Below are 24040 nucleotides of genomic sequence, written 5' to 3'. Positions count from 1 at the left end.
TTTTGAAGTTTTCCAGATGCACACAAGTATATTTTCATATATCTTACATCACATCCCTCATTTTGAAGTGATTGTATCTGAAAGTATGAATAAACAAGGTCAGAGTGGAACTTGCAAGAATAGTGACTTCATGCGGAGATTGCCATTACATTTGAAGCTTCTTGATTGTAGAATTCTTAAACACTATTGAAATGCTTCATGCCAAACAGAAAAATAGACTACAGACTGATGTATGGATACATGGATGGAGTGAGGCAGGGAGGGAGGAAGGAAGGAAGGGTGGCCCAAATAAATCGATCCATGAATCCCAAAGTGTTGGGATACATTTGCCTATATTCTTCCTGCTGGAACTGGAATTAAAGAGAGAGGTTAGAGCTGCTGCACTTAGCCATACTTAAGAGTAGAGGGAGATTGCTAAGCATGGAATCTTAATGAAATCTCATACCCAGCACCAAACTTTGCCAAGAGAGATACTCAATAAATACTGGATAAATTGAATTGTCCCCCCATTTAGAAAAATTTAATAATTTTTCATGGAACACGCTCTACCTTTGACCTAGATTCTACTATTAACATCTTGTTCTACTTGATTTATCATATAACTGTCTATCCATCCCTATATACATCCAGCAATTCATATTATTTTTTTGGCTGGGTACTGTATACTTTATTAATGGCACATGATAAGGTAGGATTCCCTAAATTCCTCCCCCTCTTCAGGGGGTCTGGAATGGAAACTATGTGGTGGTTGGGAGATTCTCAGTGTGTTGGGAGATAAGTTGGGACAAGGACTCCCCAGCAGCTAAGGAACTCTCTCTTCCTCTTTATCTTGCTGGGGTTAGTGGTCCACAGAGCTCTTATTTCTGAGAGGCCATGTGGACCATAAGTTCCACCACCCAGTTGCCGTAGTCAAATTCATTGTCATACCAGGAAATAAACTTGACAAGTGGTCATTGAGAGAAAAACAAGCTCGAGCACTGAAAGTGGAAGAGCAGGTGTTATTGTTAAAATTGCAGGAGACAACTTGGTCTTCAGTGTACAATAGGGTGCCTTTGAAGGGGCCCTCTGATGCCTTCTTCAGCTTCTTCCTGATGTTATTATATTTGGCAGCTTTCTCCAGGCAGCAGATCAGATCCAGGACTGACATGTTGGCGGTGGGGACAAAGAAGGCTATGCCAGTGAGCTTCCCATTAAGCTCAGGGATGACCTTGATATAGCCCTGGTGGCTCCAGTAGAAGCAGGAATGGTGTTCTGGGAAGCCCCTTGGCTATGATGCCACAGCTTCCCAAAGAGGCCATCCACATTTTCTGGGTGCCAGTAATGGCATAGATTGTGATCATGGGTCCCTCTATGGCGCCAAAGTTGTCATGGATGACCTTGGCTAGAGGGGCTAAGCAGTTGGTGGTGCAGGAGACATTGCTGACAATCTTGAGGGAGTTGTCATACTTCTCATGGTTCACAACCATCACAAACATGGAGGTGTCAGCAGAAAGGGCAGAGATGATGATCATCTTGGCCCCACCCTTCAAGTGAGCTCTAGCCTTCTCAGTGATAGTGAAGACTCCAGTGGGTTCCACAACATATTTAGCACTAGCATCACCCCATTTGATATTGGCAGAACCTCACTCCTGGAAGATGGAGATAAGTCTTCCACTGATGACAAGTTTCCTGTGCTCAATCTTGACATTGCCATTGAATTTGCTGTGGTTGGAATCATACTGGAGTACGTAGACCATGTAGTTGGGGTCAATGAAGGGGTTACTGATGGTGAAAATAGCCTCTTTGCCAGAGTTAGAAGCAGCCCTAGTGACCAGGTGACCAATACGGCCAAATTTATTTACTCCAACCTTCATCATCATGTCTTGGGGATGTGGCTTGGCATTGCACCAGAAGATGTGGATATCTGTTGAATGGGGAAAGGTAGAGGAATAACTCATATTATTTTTCATGCATTTCAAGTTGAATTTCAGGCATTGGTAACTTTCTCCATAAATACTTTGCATCCATATCATTAGAATTCAATATTTGTTTCAAGTCTTTGCCTTTGAAATAAAGTGATCATTCACTAAATTTTGACCAATGCAAACACCTGTGCAACACAAATCCTTATCAAGATTACCATCACCCCTGGAAAATTTAGCAGTGGATATTTGAGAGTCTTTGAAATAATTTCTTTACCTGTTTACTCAGAAAGAAACTGTTCAAGAATAATTTAAAGAGTTTAAAATTTGATAGGAACTCTCCACCCTCACAAATTGCTTCAGATATCATATCATTAAAGAGTTGCTTTCCTCTATTTGTATTAGCAAAATCCAAACTCTAAATGCATAGTTGATGGCAAGGGAGAGACTTATGAGTATGTACAATATTAGCTGATGGTCCAGTGAGTTGGCAGTCAGGCAGGAGAGAATAAAGCAAAATTAGAATCCTATTTTGTTATGTGGATTTAAAAGATACTGCATACAAATAATTTTTGTCAGAACAACAGATACACTTTTGGTCTTAATACATGTAAGTATGTTTTCTTTGCAATGGATTTTCCTGGGACATCACCTTTATGGGGAAGAGAGAAAAAAACAACCAAGGAGCCCTCTGTGAAGTTGTGCATGTTGCCAAGTTGAATCCAGTGCCAAGCTAAATCCCTACCACATGGTACATATAAGTTGAATCTCTTCCAAATGCAGGGCTCCTTCTTAAGTAGCTGTGTTGACTAATTACTTTCATCAGGATAATTGCACCTAAGAAAAGGGTACAATTATTTCTACTGAGTAGAATGTTGACATCATTTAATGAAGAATTAATGCATGTGGTGACAAACTATGTATTTAGAGAGGAAATAAGGCACTTACCAACAATCTGTTTCCAAGAAAGAATTTTTAAGCATGTCTGGTATGCTCTTAAGTATTCAGAATGAAGCTAATACCCATTTCCACAGCACACAAGACTCAGCCTCTATCTAAGCCCATGCATGCCAATGAATTGACATCCACTAGGCTCGAGTGGGTTCTACATCATGGTTTAAAGTCATAGCTGCAATTCAATTGGGCTAAGGTAGTACCCACTCACATCATCATATCTCAAAGTGACCTTCCCAGTCACTGTTCCACACAAAGAGTAACCCACATCATCCTTCTTTGTGGGGATGACAAATTTTATAAAACCATAATGCAGAGGGATTACAGTTAAAATCTCCAAAGTATTGACTAGGACCTAGAATAGTCAAGAGACCTAAAATTTATTCTTTCATATATTCAATGAACACATAATGACCAATCAACTATTATATGGAAGGTGCTATTCTAATTGCTACATAATAACCCAAAAGGAATCTACATTCCAGAGGTTTGTAACCACAAAAAGACCATTCAATCATTAATTCAACATATCTCTATTGGTAACGATGGTGAACTTTGTGGTCCACTGCCCAAATACTCTTTTAAGACTGACAAACCCATTTCTCCAGCTTCCAGGAGTACAGACTGCTAATAGCTCACAACTGAGTTCCTCCCCAGGAATTACTCTAAGCTGAAAGAATACACATCCCCCTTCCTGGAGGTTTCTGCATCCAGTGACTGGTGGTGCTAGAGTACTAAGGCTCTTGACTCACTTAGAACAACTGTGAAGAACATCACAGTTCCAGATATCAACATAGAATCAACTGAGGCCCTTCTTGAAACTATGTCACAATTCAACTTCTCCCTTTGCCCAGTCCAGCAACTCTCACTCATCACAGCTGTTATTATTAAAAGCACTCTTCAGTTAACTTCCTGATGCAAATTTCAGTCTCAGTCACCTGAGGAAGCCAACCTGGGACAATTGCTGCCAAATATGATTCTAGGATGACAACTATAAAATGGAATTTACAAGCTGGATCATCACCTAGCTCCAAGATGAGAATCCCATTACTAGTGTACAGTTATGGTGCAACTATTTAAAATCCCACTAATGGAGAACTGAGATGGAAATGAAACCCCAAGGGTAAAATACTGCCAACATAAGGTGGTACAAGACGCTAAGGGCCTTGCCAGTAATATAAAAAAGACTCATCTCCTGCAACCAGAGGACAGGAAAACTGCAGATCGAACCCAGACAGAGCTGCAGAGAGAGCTGACTTCTCCATACCAGGTTGTTTTTTAAAATATAGGCAGTGTTCTGGTTGGGAAGGAGTAGGACATGGAGACTTGAGATGGGAACATGTTGGTTGATGCATTAGGAAAACTTGAACCTTTGGAGACGTTCAGACTGCCCTGAATCCTCTAGCTATTCAAAAGTAGTCCACTCCTCTCTCTTTAAAGTCTTGCACTCCTCATTCCACTTTTGCTCATATATGGTACAGATGCTTTTGTACTTCCAAAATAACCTATACCCTTTATGATCTGCTCCACATTTTCTCCTGGCCACCAGTTCATGGAGAAAGTTATAACAATCCATCAGTGATAGTTAACCTGCTAAAGGAACTTAAAAACTATATATCAAAGAAGCTGTACCACCTAGTCAACATTTCTCAGCAGGAGCCAGGATAGTTTACATGCATCCTGGGTATGCTGTATCAAGGAGAACAGAATGTGAAGTTGGAAAGGGATGAGTTTGTCAATATGTGAGCAGTCTCTTGTGATCCAAGATTTACACCCCATCAAGGACCCCAGAAGACAGTGCTAATATGTTGCTAGGATGATTCTTAGAAGCTTGGACAAAGCAATAGCCCACACCTAATGAAGTAGAATTGAGACAGATGGCAAAGACAGTAATCAAAAGATTCAGAGAAGTGAGGCTGCTAGATAACATATAATACATAATCCATAAAACCAACCCATTTATAATGTTCTAAGAAAGGGCCTAGAGAGCAATCCATTTACCAAAGTGTTAAGTGACATTCCAGTAAGATGGGCACTAGCATCAGTAAGCTCAGTGACAGCTGTCTTTGGTCTTCCAGTGCAATGAGAGATTCTGCTAAAGAATTAGGCTCCCCAATAACAATGGACATGAGAGGATCCTCATATAAAAGATATAGGTAACTCAACCCACTGAAAATAACCCACTTAACTGAAAAAAGCAAGGGGAACACAATTATCTTAATAAATAGTAAGGTCAAAGTAGTAATCAAGGAAGCTGACCTCTAAAGAACCATGGAAATGGTTAATAGAACACGGTACTCCAAATGTCATGATAAATGGGCAGCCTTTGAAAGTATTGCTCAAGATGTACAATGAAAAGAAATTAAGGATGGATGATCAAGAGGCTAGAGGTGGACATCTCAATAAAGATTCACAAACTTGTCCGATATCCAGACCTGAGCCTTTCTCAGTCCTGGAATACACTGGCTGATGGAAATGTCATGTCTCCAGGAAAAAGAATTCCATAACACCATGAAAGGTTGCTTGGTAATGATTATTACATAAGGGATCTCTGTCCATTTACTCAAATAACTTCATACTTGAAAAAGAAATATCCAAATATTTGGATGAGAACTGTAGGACAGAGTCCAAATTGACATCTTTATCAAAGCATCTCAATGGACCTCTATTTTAGTGGGGCTAAATGGGTACATGCAATAAGTGGAGTTCTGGTCCATACCTGCCCACTATGGGTCCACTGAGGACCATGGACCTACTCCATCATCATTTCCCTAGTCTCTGGGTGTATAATTGGAATAAATATTCTTGGTAGTTGTTAGGACCTATACACATCTCCTTTAGTCTGTAGGTTAAGAGCTATTATAAGAAAAACCAAGTGGAAGACTAAGAAACAGCCTTCTTACTCTCCTTCCAGCCAAGACTGTATGCTGGGACATCCTCTCCAAAGTGAGTGACAAATCACAGCGTCTCATAACCTCCATCAATATGAAGGAAGCACAATGTGTGGTAGGCCTTTTTAGGTTCTGGATACAACATATTCCACACTTTGGAATACTGCTTCCACCCATTTACTGAGAGACACAGAAGACTTATGGCTTTGAATGAATCCCAGAACAGGAAAGAGATCTGCAACAGGCCCAAATTGTAGTGCAAGCAGTCATTCTATTTGGGGCATGAGACCTAGCAGACCTTATGGTATTAGAGGTATCTGTGTTGACAATAGATGTGTAGAGTTTATGGTGAGCTCTAATATGAGAATGATATTACAGACTTCTAGGTATATTTTGATAGCAAGGCTCATTCTATCTACTGAAGAGATTTCTTGGCCACTTAAAAAAATATGCTATTCATTCCTGGCTGGAATAGAATATCAGATCATGGAACACCAATTGATCAGTGGCCCTAGCTTCCCATCAGGACCTGGATTTCCAAACCCATCAAGGCATAAGGTTCAGAGGACTCAGCAGCAATTCATCGTTAAAATGGATGTGTTACTTTTGGTATCAGGTATGAGAAAGTACAGAAGGCACCAGTAAGCTATATGGGCAGGTGGCCAGACTCCCATGCCACACTCCACTATTTTATCAGTACCCCTCCCTCCAACTTATACATATGGCCCCATGGTGAGGGTGGGGAGGGAATGGAGGATGGCATATGATTCGGTGATAAAGAAGGAAAAAGGTCAAATAGGTTTATTTGAACCATAAACTGCCCTGTACTTCTCACCTCCTCTCCTAAATGATGGTCTATGAAACTATCTTGGAACGGTGGTGCTAGATGCCACCTGGTGTTTGAACAAGGTTGCTATCTGATAAAATAATTAGTTGCACCATTACTTTTTATTCATTCATTAAATAGCTACTTGTTGAGCCCATACTTTGCATTACCCTGGGTATGAGAAGGACACAATAAGTAAAACAGACAAAAATGTCTTCCTTCAAAAACTCAGTAGCTACATGCAAAACAATGAATCTGGACTACTTTCTTATACCACACACAAATATAAACTCACAATGGATTGAAGACTTAAATGTAAGGCCTGAAACCATAAAACCTCTAAAAGAAAACATGGGCAGTAAACTCCTGGACACAGGCCTTAGAAGTATTTTTCCAGATCTGTTTCCCAAGACAAAGGGAACAAAATAAAAATAAACAACTGGGACTATATCAAACTAAAAAGTTTTTGCACAGTGAAGGAAACTATCAACAAAATTAAAAGGTAATCTGAATGGGAAAGATATTTGCAAGTGATATATACAATAAGGGGTTAATATCCAAATTATATAAAGAACTTATACAGCTCAACACCAAATTAAAATTTTAAATTAAAAAAAAATTAAAAATGGGCAAAGGACTTGAATAGACATTTTCCTAAAGAAGGCAGATAGCCAATAGACACACCAAAAGGTGCTCAACATCACTCATCATCAGGGAAATCAAAACCATAATGAAATATCACCTCACAACAGTAAGAATAGTGATAAATTAGAATAAATTAGAATAAAAATAAAGAAAAGAAAAGAAAAGAAATAAAAAATGTTGACAAAGATGTAGAATAAAGGGAACACTCATGCATTGTTGGTGGGAATGCAAATTGATGCAACTAGTATGGAAAACAGTATGGGGGTTCCTAAAAATTTTAAAATAGAAATACTATATGATCCATTAATTCCACTATTGCGTACTTACCAAAAGGAAGTGAAAACACTAATTTGAAAAGATATATGCACCCCTATATTTATTGCTGCATTTATAATAGCCAAAATACAGAATCAACCAAAGTGTCCAAATAAATGAATGCATAAAGAAGATATACTGTGTATGTACAATGGAATATTATTCAGCCATAAAAAAGAATGAAGAATTGCCATTCACAACAGCATGGATGGACCTAGAGGGTATTATTCTAAGTGAAATAAGTCTGAGAGAGAAAAACAAATGCCATATGATTTTATTTGTATGTGGAATCTAAATAACAAAACAAAATAACAAGCAAACAAAAAATAGAAAAAGTTCCATAAATACAGAGAACAAATTGGTGGTTGCCAGAGGAAAGGATAAAATAAATTAAGGGGGATTAAGAAGTACAAACTTACAGTTATAAAATAAATAAGTCATGAGACTGAAAAGTATAGCTGAGGAAACATAGCCAAACAAAGATCTATTTACATTTCAGTGTAGGGCTCTTAAAAAGCAAGCAAGTAGAAGTTACAGTATGTATGGTGATAATTTCTACGGAGAAAAATAGAGAAGTTAGAGGGATTGGAGGTGTCTAGCTTCTACATAGAGGTCTGGTTTTGAATAACATGTTTTGGAAAGGTCTCCATGAGAAGTTTTAACTTTTGAGCAAAGGACTGAAGCATGTATCTGTGATATTAACATTCTAAGCAGGAAAAAAAGTAAATGAAAAGGACCACAGTCAGTGGGCATCTCTGAAATGTTCAAATGGGAAAAAGACAAATAGGACTGCAATCTAGAGAGGAAGGCGAAGTTGTTGGAAGTGAGCTCAGAAAGTAATGAGCTACCAGATTTTGTAGGTTTAGAGATCACTGTAAGGACTTGGAATTCTGCTCTTAGTGAAATGGGGAGCCATTAGAGGATTTTGAACAGAGGATGGATATGATCTTATATTTTAAAATAATTTATCTGGTCTCTGTTGAAGATAGACCATTGGTGAGATAAGAATGGGAGCCTTAAGTTGCTATTACCCAAGAGGGAGATAATGATGGCTTATACCAAGATGATAATGATATAAGTGATAAGTTGTATGAATTTGGATTTTTCAGGTCAAAAATTATTTGCAAACAGATTAAATGTAGGGTGAGGGAAATAGACAAGTGAAGGATGATTCTAAATGGTTTTTCCCTGAACCCAAGTGGATGGCCTTTGCATTATTTAAGAAGGAGAAACTGAGGGAGGAGCAACTTGGAGAAGAAAAATGAAGAATTGGCTTTTGTGCATGTTAAAATTGAGATCTCTATTTATTAGATACCAAGTGGAGATATTAAAACTCGACCAATCTGGAATATGTATTTGAGGTATGTATTTGGCTGAGGTATGTATTCAAGGATGATTAGTATGTGGGTGGTATTTAAAGCCATGAGGCAGATGAGACCTCTAAGTTGGTACGAGTAGATAGAAAAGCAAAGGAGCTCGATCATTAAGTGTTGGGATCATTCTACCATTGAGATTGGGGGAATCAGGAGAATCTGTAGAAGTGCAAAGGAGTAGCCAATAAGGTAGGAAAAACCAAGATTGTATGGTGTCCTTCAAGCCAAAGTATTTCTAGAAGGATGGAATGATCACCTGCGTTAAATAGTTCTGATAAATTAAGTAGAACATGAAGACTGACAACTGATCTTTAGAATTCCCAATGTGAAAGACATTGGCTTTGGTAAGAGAAGTGTCTTTATCAGTCTTCATCAATAGTCAGATCAGGATTCCACACACAAGTGCATCTCCTCTCCTCATTAGTTCCAACTCAGCAATCTAGCTTTCACAGCCTTTGTAAAGATGAAAAAATAATCTTTCTCTTTCTTTTCGCTTTCCCTTTTCTATTTCCCTATACACCTGTCTCTTCTCCTTTCACTCTACATTTTGCCTCTTCCTAAATAGAAAAATAATATAATGGTTCAAAACCTAAAAATGTCAAGGGAACAAGTATCATTTACCTCTAAATTTCTAACAGTTTCTCAATGTTTTCCTTCAGAATACTGACAACTGTCAACATCCACTTCTTATTATCTTTGCTTATCCACAGGAAGCAGGTTTTAGAATAAAACATGCAACATGCAACTTTTTTTACCTAGCAAGTAATTGCAAATTATATTTCCACTATGTTTTCATTTCAAATGCACTATATATTAAACAAATATTAAAGGCCCTTCCTGGACTTTTTGGGAGCAAGAACCATATATTTTGTTCTAATTACCCTCCTTACCACGTACCTTGTATAGTGATTTGCATTTGATAGGACTTCAATTAATATTTGTAAAATTGAATTAGTATTTTTTCTATGGATAAATGGTTAGTTCCAAAAAGCTTACCTGCAACTGAATTATAGAATACAAACTACTTACAAGATATAGATATGCTGTATGTGCCAAACTTTGCCTCATAGAGCAATAAGAGTGGTGATAAGGAGACAAGCATACATGATGTCTCCACATAAGGGGTTAAAAATCAAATGGAGGAAGATATAAGTGGACCAGGTGAAGACCTAGGGGAAAAAACCAACATGTCCTGTCTAAAGGGGAGTTGCTACTCAATGTTAAATAAATGTAGCTATGTAAGAAGACGAGTCTAGTGTTGCTAGGTCATCCCATATCTTAAGAGAAGTTGGACATTCAAGTTATCTGAGTTTTTAAATGTTGGCTATGAATCCAATCTTCTTAAATGGGGGTGGAGAGGGGCCAAAAGCAACAGAAATGTTCATTGAAGGCTCTTCTACAGATTTGTCACCTCTGCCCTAAATAGGCATGAAAACTTCTGAGGAAAGGAACTAGTTTTAAAAACTAGCTCAGCTTGCTGCCTGTCACCCATCTAAATATGGCCCTAGGATATTTCATAGATGGTGGGGAGATAGGATTGCTACCATCATTCTTTTTTTTTTTTTTAATTTTTTTTAATTTATTTTATGATAGTCACAGAGAGAGAGAGAGAGAGAGAGAGAGGCAGAGACACAGGCAGAGGGAGAAGCAGGCTCCATGCACCGGGAGCCCGACGTGGGATTCGATCCCGGGTCTCCAGGATCGTGCCCTGGGCCAAAGGCAGGCGCCAAACCGCTGCGCCACCCAGGGATCCCTGCTACCATCATTCTAAAAGATTTATATTAAGGAGGCTACATTAAGTTTCATAAATTACATCATTCAGTAGGAACTATACCTCCATCTACATATCTACAGATACCAAGTACTTCTTTTAATGAGATAACCATTCAGACTGCCTGAGATGTCCCCAGTAAGCGATCTACATGCATGTTCTATTATTACCTCATAAATAGCATCATGGAAGGCTTTCCTATTTTTAGTTCTTTCATAGATTATTCATGAAGAGTTGTAGACCGTCTGTGAAATTCACTAACCTTTCTTCAATTCTCCCAAAGTAGTGGATTCCTTTTGGTGTACCTCTGTCTTCTGGAAACTGTTCCCTTCCTGTTCTGTTTCATTGAGCTGGAATCATCTTGGATGAAAAACAGGCTGGCATCCTCAAAATACCAGTGTGTGTGTGTGTGTGTGTGTGTGTGTGTGTGTGTGTGCGCGCGCGCACACACGCACACACTCATGTTGCAGCACTGTGGGGCTGGAAACTGGCTTTAAAATTTGTCCTAAAAACCAGGGTCATAAACTCAAATGTAATTATTTATCTTCCTCTTAAACAAGAGAAAAGCTTTTTTTTAAAGCTCCCTAATGCATTTATTGGCTTTGCCCTGATGGAAGTAATTTGAACATATCCCTAAAGCATTCACCTCATTTCAGGGAGAATGTGGTTCTGGGATTGGGCACAAGCCTAAATACAGCATGGTTTTGTGCTAAACTATATTGACAAGTGAGAAGGTCTCTTACTCCCCACTGTTCCAAGGTATAATGTAACATTGAAATACATTCTACTCTCCCCTAGCATTTTCCTTTCACAGGCCCTAACCTGTTTTCTTAAACTAACCCTAATACCCTAATCCTGAGGAAGGGCAGAGGCCAACTTATTATTTATTTACTTATTTATTTATTTGTTTATTTATTTAAATTTCCTAGCACATGCAAGCAAATGAGCCAGAGTGAAGAAAGTTTTAGTAGGGGATCATATGGCCTCTGTGGGGATCAGGCAACTCTCCAGCTCTCAGTGGTTGTTCTAATCCTAACCTCCTGCTGGCTGGAGAATTCCTTTCAGATTTTTGGGTTGCTTTCACATAAGTGATATTATTCAATGTTTCTGGCTATCTTGTATGTTTGGGGAACAGAAGAGACACTGATTATGACCCTTTAACAGGTGAAAAAAAAAAATAAAGACGAGAGTTAAATGGTGGTGGAAGGAGAACCAGAAATAGTTCTCTTGGATCACCCATAGAGCCTCTTTGCTATTTGTGGCTACTTTTTCTAGACAGATCCAGCTGCAAACAGACAGCATATTCCAGCTTGGAGACTTGTCCTTTTCTCTAACTGGAAGGTTCTTCACACAGAGGGCTGTCTTCACACCATTTAACATCAACTAAGATGCCACTGTACAAAGAGGCCTTTCCTGACCACTCTGTCTAATGTCATTCTCACTTCTCTGCCAGTCACTCAATCACAACATATTTTCCCCTTGATAGCACTGAAAATATCTTCTCCATTTACTTTTTAACAAGTGTATGTTTCTATCTACCCTCATACTATGTACCATGAAAGCCAAGAGGATGTCTCTCTTTTTCATTCTTGTGTCTCAAAAACTTAAAACAGTGCATGGCACTTTGAAAATATTCAATAAATATTTGCTAAGTAAATGACTTCCCAATGATTTGATTTACTATATACTTTAATCAGTAAAATTCAAAAAATCACAATAAATGGGAAAGGTATTGTATGAGAAATCAGAAGACTGGGGTTCTAGTAGGAGTCCCCACTACTTAAAAGTGGCCAAAATCTAACATATTGGTTCCTGTATGGCAGCATATGGTTGAGACATCCTAGGCCATCTACATCATTACTTATAGCTTCCCCCTTGAACTCTCATGTCTCATCAACCAATTCTCTTCCTGAATTAAGAACATTACCATTTCCTCACAGTGAAAACTTCTAGTAATACCCATTCTTAACCATAGAGAAAAGAGAAAATAGCTTTACCAAAATCATTGGCTCAAATATTCCAAACTTAAATAGCCTATGAGGTAATATATTTCCTTAATTCTTAAATCTCAAAGTCCTGATCCTAACTGACTGTAGAAGGCCCATTTTTTTCCAGGTTTCCTTGCCCACATGTCTCTAGGAAACTCTAGAAAAACTTAGTATGATTCTCATATATATCCTAATTGTGGCTCACTATCACAGCCAACCAGTTGGCCTCATGCTACTGGTCTGTTCCTTCACAGATTTCCTCTTACCATCTTGAAATCATTTTCTGTCCAGCCACTATTGCCTAACACTGAGTCATTTTGCCTCTGCTTTGGTAACAGACCTTTCCGTCAGGTCTCCATGACTGTGGAGACCAAGATGTAGTCTTAGCATGTGCTAGAGACAGACAAGAATAGCAACAATAAAGAACTTAAAGGCAATATAAGTTGTGACTACTCTCAGAATTCACTAAACCTTTCTCTAGGATCTTCATTGATTTTTTTTCTCTTCACCATTTCCTTCTTTTTGCCTACTTTGAGTTTGCTTTATTCTTTTCCTACATTCTTCAAGTGGAAACTTAAACAATTGATTTTAGACCTCTTTTTCAATATAAGCTTTTAAAGACATAAATTTCACTTTCAGCAGTGCTTTAACTGCATCTCACTAATTTTGATATGCTGAGTTTTCATTCAGTTAAAAATATGATCTAATTTCCCTTTGATTTCTTCCTTTATAAGTTAACTAGAAATGTATAGCTTCATTTTCAAGTATTTGGGGATTTCCCAGATAGCTTTTTTGTTATTTATTTCTAGGTTAATTTTAAAATCTTTTGGTTAGTTGAGGTTTATTCTATGGTCCAGAATAGAGCCTACCTTAAAGAATGTTCAATGTGCACTTTAAAGAATATGTATTCTCCTGCAGCTGGGTGAAGTGTTCCATATGTGTTCCATACATTCAATTAGGTAAAGCTAGCTGATAGCATTTGTGTTCTAAATAACTATCATTGTTTCTAATTGTTCTAAAAAGAAGGGAGTTTAGAAATCTCCTACTATTATTATAGATTTGTCAATTTATTCCTTCCGATTCTATCACTTTTTACTCCATGCATTTTGTATATTTATTATTAGGTCCACACATTATTAAGCTTTCACATAAGTGCATTTGTTCATTATTATAAATTCGCCTTTATCTCTTATGATTCTTTGTTCTGAAGTTATCTTTGTCTAATAATATAGCTAATTTATATTTCTTATACTGCTTGCATGCTATATCTTTTTGTGTTCTTTCGCTTTTAACCAATATCTATCTTTTTAAAAAGATTTTATATTTTTATCTGAGAGAGAGAGCATGAGTGGGGCAAAAGGAGAGGGAGAAGCAGACTCCGAGCTGAGCAGGAAGCCCAATGCCAGACTCAATCCCAGGACTCCAATATCATGACCTGAGCCAAAGGTAGACGTTTAATCCACTGTATTTCCTATAGACGCATATTTTTGGATCTCATCTTTATCCAGTTTGACAATTTCTGCCTTTAAACAGGAATGTTCAGAATATTTAAGTTGAATGTAGCTATTAATAGGTTTGGTGTAAATCTACCATCTTGTTATATATTTTGCATTTATTCCTTCTGTTCCTTATATCTTTTACCCCTTTTCTGCCCTTTTTAAGGTTGGGTATGTTTTATGACTTTATCTCTACTGTTTATTAATTAGCTCTTTGTTTTATTTTTATATTTTAGGCTGGTTGGCTCTATAGTTTACAAATGCATTTTTACTCATCAAAGTTTACTTTCAAATATCATCCCACTTCACATATAATGTAAAAACATTGCAGCAGTGAACTATGAAATGCCCATTGAATACTCTGTGCTAATGTAGTAAATCAATTTACTTCTACAAAAATTATGACCACCCCATTATAGTGTTGTTAATTTTGCTTTAAATACTGCATTCCATTAAAAGATTTTGAAACAATGGGTTAAAAGTCATATGTATATTCAAGTATTTACCACTTTCAACATTTTCATTCTTTTGTATAGATCCAAATTTTAGGCATATTATTTCAGCCTGAAAAAAACCCATACTTTAACATTTCTTATAGTTAAGGTCTTCTGGCAATAAATATGCTCAGCTTTGGTGTTTCTGGAAAGGTCTTTATTTTACCTTCGTTTGTGAAGAACAGTTTTAGTGAATATAAAATCCTACATTGACACTTTAATTTTAGCATTTTAAAGATGTTGTACCACTCCCTTCTGGCTTATGTCGATTCTCACAAAAAGTAGGTGATATTTCTTATCATTAGTCCCTTTATATAATTTGTCTCTTATCTCTAGCTGCTTTTAAGATTTCTCTCTAACTGATGCTCTGCAATTCAATTATGGTGTACTTTGAGGTGTGTGTATGTGTGTGTGTTTCCTGAGTGGTGTCTATTTACCTTCTTAAATCTATGAGTTAATAGTTCGCATCTAATATGGAACATTTTTTGTCATTATTTCTTCAATATATTTTTGTCCTTTTTTTTCTCTTCTCTCCTTCTGAGATTCTACTTACAGTTTTGTTAGATCACTTGTTAACCCTGAACAAGGCTCTGTTTACTGCTTTCAACATTGGTTCTGAAGCTCTGTTTACTGCTTTCAACATTCTTTCTCTCTGTGCTTCTCTTTGGCTAATATTTGTTGCTATTTCTTCACATTCATTGATCATTTCCTCTGCAGTAACTAATTTAGTGTTAATACCACCTAGTGAAATTTTCATTTCAGATATTTTTCACCTTAAAAGTCATTTTGATTTCTCTTTTATATCTTCCATTCATCACCTGACCATGCCCTATGTTTCTTCTAAATACTTGAGCATATGGGGCATACTCATAGTGGGCATTTTAACATTGTTGTTTGGCAATTTTATAATTTCTATAATTTTTTAGTCTATTAATTTTTACTAATTTTTTTCTCATTTGAATTTTTTATTTTCTATAAAACTATCTCTTCTCCCCCACAAACATGGAAGAAACATAAGCTCCTGAAAAGAGGGGCAAATATCCCTTGCACAGCAGCTTGTAGAGAATATCCGGTTCTGGGAAGAAAAAAAGGGCAAAGAATTCAGGATACAGAGAGGTCAAAGTCCCTCATTCATTAAAGTAATGATTCAGGCCTCCAACTCATACCTCTTACAGGCCAGGAGACAGAAGGCCATTATTTTATAGTACTTTTGGCCCATCAGTGAGCCCTGCATCTCTTTATATTGCCAACCCATGAATACCACCCACTAGGGGTTGTTGTAGTCAGGAAGTGTAGGGCTATAGTTCTTCTTCATGTCCCACACATTTATCAACTGAGCCTTCATTATTTGTTTTAAAGTGACTCTCTTTACTAAAATTAAGAATGAAAAATTTCTTGACCAGGTTTCCATATTCCATGGGCAAGTAGAATGGAATATGATATATTCTGCTCCGTATCCACTCCTGTAGCTTCTTGAAGTTCTGTCTATCAAAAGGCAGGGATTCCCTGAACAGTATATATAGGACGACTACAGCTCTATACATATACCTTAGATCCTTGGTGTACTTTTGAACCTGGAAGAGTTCTAGGCCAGCATGGGAGGAGGGGCTGTCACAGAAAGTATCTACAAGCAATACATTTTTGGTGGCAGTTCTGTATATCAGACACTGACAAAATTTGCTCAGGCCTCTTTCTCTTATACACTACTGAAGGAGTTCCACTGAGTTTCATCAATGACTTTCTCAGACACCTCTTTTTGAGTCAAGACGTGTTAGACTAATTTCTTCTTTATGTAGTTACCATTACTGATAATCTCAAGGAGTCAGTAGTTGGAATGCAGGTCTCCTTCTCAGTAGATATGAAAGAGAGGCCTGGCAACATTATGAACTTACTGCTAAACTAATCTTGAAGGTACCAAGAAATCAGATTAAAATTGAGGTAAGTTGATGAGAAGCTTTGTCCAATTCACTTTAAAAAAATCACTTCTAAAGCCCATCTAAGGGATCCCTGGGTGGCGCAGCGGTTTGGCGCCTGCCTTTGGCCCAGGGCGCGATCCTGGAGACCCGGGATCGAATCCCACGTCGGGCTCCCGGTGCATGGAGCCTGCTTCGCCCTCTGCCTGTGTCTCTGCCTCTCTCTCCCTCTCTCTGTGTGACTATCATAAATAAATAAAAATTAAAAAATAAATAAATAAATAAAGCCCATCTGACAAACTGATCTTTTAATGGAATCAAAACAAAATGCCAAAAAAAATAAAAATAGACAAAATAAATACAAACTAAATTTTAAAAGAAAAGACTGAGAAAATATAAGTAGGAAAAAAAAAGAAGAAAAAGAAAATTAAAAAGACAAGAACAAATGGGAAAATGAAGAGTAAATGAAAAAGAAAAATTAACAACAAATAAATACATTTTAAACACCCACAATGACAACAAAGAAAGCTAAATTTGGTCAAAGTCCCTCAAGTCACTGAAAACCATCTTATTGGACTGGAATAATCAAAACCCAGGTCCAAAAAATTAAAATCATATAAAGCATCTTTTCCAGCCACAATGTTATGAAACTAGAAATCAATTACAAGAAAAAAAAATCTGGAAAGAACACAAATATAAGAAGGCTAACTAATATGTTACTAAACAGTGAATGGGTCAACCAAGATATCAAAGAGGAAATTAAAACATACATGGAAACAAATGAAAATAAAAATATAATGCTCTAAAGTCTTTGGGACACAGCAAAAGGTTTTCTAAGAGGGAAATTTATAGCAATACAGACCTAGCTCAAGAAATGAGAAAAATCTCAAATAAACACCCTAAACTTACATCTAAAAGGGTCAGAAAAAGAATAAAGCCCAAAGCTAGAATAAGGAAGGCAATATTAAAGCATAAATAAATAAAATAGAAAATAAAAACAATTTAAAAGGTCAGTGACAAAAAAAAAAAAAAAAAGGTCAGTGACACCAGGCGATGGTTCTTTGATCAACAAAATTGATAACCTTTTAGCCAGACTCATCAAGGAAAAAAGAGAAAGAACTCAAATATATAATATCAGAAATGGAAAAGGAGAAATAACAACTGATACCACAGAAATAGTAAGTTTTATAGGAGAATATTATAAAAAAATACATGCCAATAAATTAAACAACCTACAAGAAATGGACAAATTCCTAGAAATATATAATCTTCCAAAACTGAAACAAGAAGAAATAGAAAATTTGAACAGACCAATTACTAGTGATGATATTGAATCAGTAAACAAAAAACCCACTGAAGATCAGGATGAGATGGCTTCACAGATTAATTCTACCAAACATTTAAAAAAGAGTTAATACCTATTCTTCTCAAGCTATTCCAAAAAACAGAAGAGGAAGGAAAACTTCCAAATTCATTCTATGAGGTTATCATTACCTCATAGATACTAAAGATACTAAAAAAGACAAAGATACTAAAGACAAGACAAAAACAAAAACAAAAATTCCAGGCTAGTATCTCTGATGAATATACATGCAAAAATCCTCAACAAAATATTATCAAATTAAATTCAACTATACGTTAAAAAGCATTCACCACAATCAATTTAGATTTGTTCCAGGGATGCAAGTGTAGTTCAGTATTTGCAAATCATCCAATGTGATAAATCACATTATCAAAGAAAGATTTTAAAAAGAGGATTATCTCAATAGATGCATAAAGAGCATTCCACAAAATAAAATATCCATTCATTATAAAAACTCCGGAAAAAGTGGATTTAGAGGGAACATACCTCAACATAATAAAGGCCACATATGAAAAATCCACTGCAAACATCATGGTCATTGCTGAAAAACTGAAAGTTTTTCCTCTAAGATCAGAAACAAATCAAAGATGTGCATTCTCATCACTTTTACTCAACATAGTACTGGAAGTCCCAGCTGCAACAATCAGACAAGAAAAATAAATAAATAAATAAATAAACAAACAAATAATAAATAAATAAATAGATAGATAGCTTCCAAATTGGCAAAGAAGTAGAACTATCATTATTTGCAGATGACATGATACTATATACAGGAAACCCTAAAGAATCCACAAATATTATAATTGATAAATAAATTCAGTAAAGTTGCAAGATACATAATTAATATGCAGAAATCTGCTGCATTTCTATATATTAAAAACAAAGTAGCAGAATGAGAAATTAAGAAAACAATCCCATTTACAATCACATCAAAACTAATAAAATACCTAGGAGTAATTTAATGAAGGAGGTGAAAGATCTATACTCTGAAAACTATAAAACATTGGTGAAAGAAATGCCAGATGACCCAAACAAGTTAAAAATTATTTCATATTTGTGCATTGGAAGATTAATATCATTAAAATGTTCATACAACCCAAAGCAATCTACGTATTCAATGCACTATCAAAATATCAGAAGCATTTTCACAGAACTAGAACAAATAAAATGAAAATTTGTATGGAACTACAAAAGATCACAAATAGCCAAAGCAATCCTAAGAAAGAACAAAGCTGGGATATCACAATCCCAGATTTCAAGATATACTACAATGCTATAGTAATCAAAATAGCATAATATTAGCATAAAAATAAGCACACAGGTCAATGAAGTAAAACAGATCCTAGAAATAAACCCATGCTTATATAATCAATTAATTTTGACAAAGTAAGTAAGAATATACAATGGGGAAAAGACCATTGTATATGTGTTCAATAAATGACACTGGACAGCTACATGCAAAGAATGAAACTAAATTACTTTCTCATGCCATACACAAAAATAAACTCAAAATGGGTTAAAGATCTAAATGTGAAACCTGAAACCGTAAAACTCCTAGAAGAAAACGTAAGATAGTAAATTCTTACATATAGGCTTCAGCAACATTTTTCTATATATAATCTCCTCAGGCAAAAAACTTAAAAGCAATAATAAACTATCAGCACTACACCAAGATAAAAAAGCTTTTGCACAGTGAAGGAAAGGAAACAAAACAAAAAGGTAGCCTACTGAATGGGAGAAGATATTTGTAAATGATATATCCAATAGGAAATTAATGTGCAAAATATGCAAATAACTTATACAACTCGATACCAAAAAAACAAATAATCCAATTAAAAAATGGGCAGATGACCTGAAGACATGTTTTCAAAGACATACAAATGGCCAACAGACACATGAAAAGGTACTCAGCATCACTCACCATCAGAAAAAATGCAAACCAAAACCACAGTCAGATCGCCTTACACCTATTGAAATGGCTAGATTCAAAAAGACAAGAAATAAATATCGGTGAGGATGTGGAGAAAAAGAAACCCTTATGTACTGTTGGTGGGAATGCATATTGGTGTAGCCACTGTGTAGTCACTGTGGAAAACCATACTCAGCCATAAAAACAAGAAGATCTTGCCATCTGTAACAACATGGATGGATCTAGAGCATATTAGGCTAAGTGAAATAAGCCAGACAGAGAAAGAAAAATACCATATGATTTCACTTGTATGCGAAATCTAAAAAAGAAAAAAAAATCAAACACACTCTCTAATATAGAGAATAAACTACTGGTTGTCAGAGGGGAGTTGGAGGGGAGATGGGTGAAATAGATAAAGGAGATTAAGAGTAGAAACCTCCAGTTATAAAATAAATATCATAGAGATAAAAAGTATGATATGGGGAATATAGTCAATAATATTTTAATAATGCTCTATGCTGACAGATAATGACTATACTTATCACAATGAGCACTGAGTAACATAGAATTGTTGAATTAATATGTCGTAGTCCTGAAACTATATAACACTGTATGTTAATTTTACTTCAACAAAATTGGTCACATCTGGAAATAATTCGTAGTATCATATTCAGTTTTTGGCTTTACAAATCCTTCACTCCTTTAAAAACTTATGGAGGAGCTCCCTCAAATTTTGTTTTTTTGTGGAAAATTGCTGTTGATGTTTAACTTATTAGAACTAAAAACCTATAGGATGTTTCTGTAGCCTTTTCATTTCTAATTTGAAAAGCTGCAATAATTTGGATGTTTTAAAGAACTCATGATGTCTACAATTTCAATTACAAATTCAATTCCTTTTTCTTTAAATTCTGAATAATTGGTCTCAAAATGATACCTCAGCTTAATTGGCATCAACCCCAGCTTAATTGGCATCATGATGCTATACAAAAATATTCTGTTGCATAAGACACAATAAGGTACAGTATTACTATCTATAAAGCTGAGTGGAAGGTAACTTTGACCATATTTTATTTATTTACAGCTGTGTCCAGCTTTCTTTGGAATAGATTCCTCCCTTCTTAAACTCCTACCTCAGGCCTCTGCACTAGCTCCTAATCCTGCCCAGGTCTGTTTCCTCAGAGATCCACAAAACTCCTTTCCCCACCTTCTTTAACTTTGGTCAAAATGTCATTTTCTTAGTGCTTTCTCTACTTGGTCTTGCAACACTCACTGCACAACCTATCCACTACTCCTATTTATTGCTTTCCATCTATTGTAGGAATTTTTCAAATACATATAAAATTAAATAAAATAGTATAAAGATTCTGCCTCATATATTTATCATCCAACAACAAGAATTATCAAATTTTTGCAACCCAATGTTATCTTACCCACAAATATTTCAGTCTACATCTTTAAATGACAACTACTTTTATTTCTTTGGAATGCAGCCACAACGCCATCATCAAATCTAACAAAATTAACAATACCATATATTATCAGTCCATTTTCTAAATTCCCACTTGTCTTAGAGGTGCCTTGGTACGGTTAGTATCTTTGAATAAAAGCCCAAACAAAATGTACAAAGAACTTTATTCTCTACCACAGCAATATCGTCATTCAAGATACCACATATTTTATTTGATTATTGTCTGTTTCTCTTATAGACTATCAACTCCACAATATCAATTGTCAATGTTAACTATATTTTCTTTTTCCCTTTTTTTTTTTAGTGGCTGATGTTGAATTTGCAGTGTACATTTGCAATTAATGAAAGTCTCCTTTCAAATAATACTACTATTTTATGGGTAGTATAATTGCCTTATAACAGAGTATATATAATTCCTCCTTTATAACATTGTCATCACCCACTTCACTTATCTATAAGCTATAATCACTAAACATATTGTTGCTATCATTATTTGAACAAACCATTATTTGTTAGGTCAATTAAAAATAAGAAAAATATAAGATTTTATTTTACTTTTTTCCCAACACTTTTCTTTTCTTTATATAGATCCAAATTTCTGACCTATATATAGTACTTGCCTTCCTTCTGAAGAATTTCTTTTAACATTTCTAGTAAGGGAGATCTTGGATTTCCCTCAATTTCGGCTTGTCTGAAAAAGTTTTATTTCTCCTTTACTTTTAAAGAATAATTTCACTGGATATAACATTCTTGTATCATTTGATTTTTTTTTCATCCAACGCTGTATTTCATTCTGTACTTCTGTTGCTTTTTTGATTGCTGAAGAGAAATCTGACATAATTATTATTTTTGCTTCTCTACAGGTAATGAATTATTTCCTCTGGATTCTTTCAAGATTTTCATTTTTCTTTGGTTTTCTGAGATTAGATATGATATATCCAAGTTTTCTTTTTTTTTTAAATATTTGTCCTGCTTGATGTTCTCCTAACTTCCTGGATCTACGGTTTGGTATATATCATCAAGTTTGGAAAACTTTCAGTTTGCTTGGCTTTGTTGTGAGAATAAGAGTGATAGCTTCCAAGCTCTTTACCTGTCAGATAAGAAACTGGATATATCCTCACTTATTTTTATCCTGGTTATGTACTAAACTTTTCTAATTCTTGTCATGCTGAAAAATTTTTCTATTGATTCCTGGACATTGTGATTTTATTTTTTTGGAATGCTAGAGTCTGTTATATTTCTTTAATGAATGTTGAATTTGGTTCCTGAAGATATTTAAATAATTTGCACATTAGTTTCATCCTTTCAAGTTTTGTTTTTAAGCTTTTTGATCATGAGTCTAGACTAGTTTTCTCTTTATAAACCTTTAATGAATGTTCTTTGTATTCATACAGGTTTCTCTATCATAGTTTGGGATTTAAATGATTCCAAGTCCTGTGTAAATTCTGAGAGTTATTTGGCTGACAACTCCCACCCCTATGCAGAAACTGTTTTTTCCTCAGAAGTTATTTTTTGTCCTGCTTCATGAATGTTACTCTTGCACATGCAGGTGGTTGTTCAGTCAAGGCCTCAATGACAGACATAAGCATACTTCTGGGGCTATTTCCCTGCATATATCTCTCATGAATTCTAGTCATGCCAGCCTTTCTTAACTCCAATCTCTGAGTATCCAACTCAACAAGACTGCTGAGCTGTTTGGATTTCTACTCCCTGTGCCACAACTTGAAAATGTTTTCAGGCATAGAACCAGGGCAATTGTACCATTTACTTCATTTGTTCATCTTCTTTCAAAAATCACAGTCCTGCATTGTGTTTGATATCTGAAAACAATTGTGTCATATATTTTGTCCAGCTTTCTAATTATTAACAATAAAAGGTACAAGGTGAAACAGAGTGGCAGAGTCCCATGAACATAGCTAGATAACTATCAAATCATCCTAAATACTGCAGTAATCAACTTGAAGATTGAAAGAACAAACTCCACAACTAAAGGAAGAGAAGAGTTCACATCAAAGAAGGTAGGAGGTGTGGAGACATGGTTTAAGGGTGAAATGGATTGTGGGTGCTGTAGAGGGGATGGAGATGTGACCACACACACACACACACACAGAGAGAGAGAGAGAGATGCACAAGGAGAACATTTCCCAAGATGTTGTCTTGGGAAATAAGAAGAGCTGAATTTCATGAGTCCTTGCAACCAGTGGGGATTAAAGCCTAGAGTTTTAAAGGTCAGCAGGCTTGACTGGGGTAGATCACAGGGGGAAACTCTGCTCCTGGAGGGAAGGTTAAAAAACAAAAACAAAAACAAAAACAAAAAAACAAAGAAAACAAAAACATAGAAGGCAAACAGCATGGAAACAGTGATCTGAAGAATGCCTGAGGCACACAATGGAGAGATTATTTGCTCTTCTCAGAGTGTGTTCCTGAGATGCAGCATTCCCCAAGATGCCTCCCTGGAACAAAAGAGCTTGCCAGTGTCATTTCCCTTCCCCAACCCTCAGCATGAACACAGAGCCAATTGTGAGACACAGCCCAGCACTGACACAGGCTCCCTAATATGTTTACACCAAGCTGTGCCCCCCTTTGCTCTGGTGAGACTGCCCTTCTCAATCAAACTTGCCTCAGTCCCAGCTTGATGGGCCCTTCCCCCAGAAAACTAACACAAAACCATGCCCACACCACATTTCCCAACCAGAGAGCTCTGCAGGGCCTCAATTCTGGTGGAGTTGGTTC

General features: G+C 36.2%; 2 long non-coding RNA genes across 3 annotated transcripts; one reads left to right on the top strand and one right to left on the bottom strand.

The window, feature by feature from the left end:
• Positions 1-5367, bottom strand: LOC118354537 (uncharacterized). The gene is made up of 2 exons (XR_004815232.2): positions 5115-5367; positions 1-1903 (listed from the first exon to the last, which is right to left on the bottom strand). It is a non-coding gene; the product is annotated as an uncharacterized LOC118354537 (long non-coding RNA).
• On the top strand, positions 3717-23181 carry LOC118354538 (uncharacterized). 2 transcript variants are annotated; one of them, XR_007410115.1, is made up of 4 exons: positions 3717-5801; positions 8844-8893; positions 13980-14110; positions 22702-23181. It is a non-coding gene; the product is annotated as an uncharacterized LOC118354538 (long non-coding RNA). The 2 variants fall into 2 exon arrangements; XR_004815234.2 differs by lacking the exon at positions 22702-23181 and adding an exon at positions 20921-21152.
• Positions 23182-24040: the final 859 nt, after the last annotated feature.

This window comes from Canis lupus, chromosome 4 (genome assembly GCF_003254725.2).
Source record: "Canis lupus dingo isolate Sandy chromosome 4, ASM325472v2, whole genome shotgun sequence".
Taxonomy (NCBI): domain Eukaryota; kingdom Metazoa; phylum Chordata; class Mammalia; order Carnivora; family Canidae; genus Canis; species Canis lupus.
Note: the sequence above shows the minus strand (reverse complement) of the source record. Positions and strands in the feature narration are given on the sequence as shown.